Raw genomic sequence first — 2,137 nt, 5'->3', positions numbered from 1 at the left:
TTTTGCACCAGCTAGACGGACTATCTCCCTCTGTGACAGGTCAGGTCTTGTTATGTTGCTTTTGGCACTGAAGGGCATGTCTTCAAACGCGTTCTTGAAATGTCAGCACACAAAACATCACGGGAAGCGATTTCTGTGACTGGCAGCAGGGTTGGATGTTCAGTTGTACTGACATTTTGTCATTATTCTCCTACGTTTCAGCTTATAACTTGGAAGCAGATGAAGATTTTACAGAAAGCTATAGGGGATCACGAAACTACGATTGGAAACGCTAAAGATTTACGTGACACATTTTTGAAGGTCTGGTAGATTGCACTTGTCAACAGAACACACCCCTATGCCATGCCACGTGTCTATAAAAGGAGAAGACAGATTGGCCCTTTCTCAGCTTGTGGGAGAAGTAATTAGTTTTGCAGAGCATGATCACACTCTCTTGGGAAAATTTTCCCCACACCTAGGAGCGATGCTAAGGTTTGTTTGACCTGGGAAGCCGATGACAGTGTCGGGGGCAGCTTTCTAGCACAGGAGCTGGTGACGAGAGCTCTGCTTAGAGAGGATCACAGTGCATCGCAGTGATGAGTTATGGACCTCCGGTGACATTGCGATGGAGATTGGCACGTCTGGGGATCCTTCTGGTTTTCTCTGACTGTTTGGATTGGACAGATCAGTGAAATACACAATGGGCAAGGGTAGCTTTTATTTTCTTTCATACATTTATAGTCTTCCGACATTAGCATTGTTCTCCAGTGTTGGTGGTCATGCGTTTCAGCATCTCCCCAAGAGATGTGGGAAATGAAAAAACTGGTAGAGGGTTAATCCTCTTTGAACTGCGAGCTGGCAGTTCTACCCTTGCTGAAGCTCCAGGTCCTAAGTGACCTCTGTATATCCAGGGATTGAAGCAGCCCTTCAGTGGGAATTCTTTTTGATGCTCTCATTAAAATGCTCTGTGAAAGATCTCTCCTCAGACCCGACTCAGATGCCCTATCTAAAGTGCTCCATGTGTCATAGTAAATTGAATGTTTTCAGGATGCTGGCGAGAAGCTAGGTCTGTCTTCTCTGAGCAAGTGTGAGTACCCCTGTTGGTACCCTAGTGAATATTCCTAGCACCCCCGTGTACTCCAGGAATGTGCCTATAAGCCCAGAGTGGAGAGGGTAGAGACAAAAGGATCCCTGGGGCTTGTGGGACCACCAGAACAGTCAAACTGTAAAGCCTCGTGTTTCGTGAGAGACCCTGCCTCAAAACTTGATGTGGTGAGGGGTTCTGGAAGGCGCAGGTGTTCCCGAGTGCACACGTATGCTTGCAGACAGGTACACGTGAAGGAAATCACTTTGAATTTGTTATGACCTCTGGTCGCCATACTCAGACACATGTGCATGCACACTCTCCTGCACCCCCATGCACGCAGAAATATAAGTTAGTATTCAAGACCTTGAGAGCCACCTACATACATCTAGGCCTTTAGGAAGAGCTTAAGAAAGGGAACATGCAGCTCTAATGCAGCTGAGTACTGCCTGGGAGCCTGTTGGAAGAGCCACCCAGAAAGGCTCCCTTCTAACTGTGGGTGCTCAGTGTGAGCAGCAGCAGTAGCTCAGAGGGAGCCTTGTGACTGGGTTTCTCTGGCTTCCCAGGTGGTCCCTTCTGCCCTGTGCTCGCTCTTCTCGCTCTCCCTCTGCTTCTCCACCCAGGCTTCCCTCCTTTCCTAGTCCTCAGTTCTGCCTCTGAGAGACTGTTGTCCTGAAACACGGCCTTTCCCTCTCCCAGATTTCCCGGTGGCCTTCTTGCTTTGTTCTCTCTGTTTCCTGTGTCCTCCGCACAACACCCTCTAACATACACACACACACACACACACACACACACACACACACCACCCACACCTTCTTGAAAGCTTCACTGGCTGCTTGCTTCTGTCTCCCCGTCTTCCCTCCCAGAGTACCAGCTTCTCCTGAAGTGTCTCCCATTCCCTACCCATGCTTTGCTTCTGTTTTGTGCCCAGAAAGCACCATGTGTGCTGTCTTCCCTAATGTTTCTACTGCTTGCAGTCGCCATCTGTGTCCTCTTCAGCCGCCAGCCCAGCAAGCTCCCCTTCCATACCTGTGTTCAGCTAGTGTGCAGGTCATCTGTTCCTAAGCTGCTCTG

The sequence above is a fragment of the Microtus oregoni genome, unplaced genomic scaffold (genome assembly GCF_018167655.1).
Source record: "Microtus oregoni isolate MIOR12 unplaced genomic scaffold, Mior012 000067F_ref0000223, whole genome shotgun sequence".
Classification (NCBI taxonomy): Eukaryota; Metazoa; Chordata; class Mammalia; order Rodentia; family Cricetidae; genus Microtus; species Microtus oregoni.
This window is presented reverse-complemented; position numbering follows the sequence as displayed.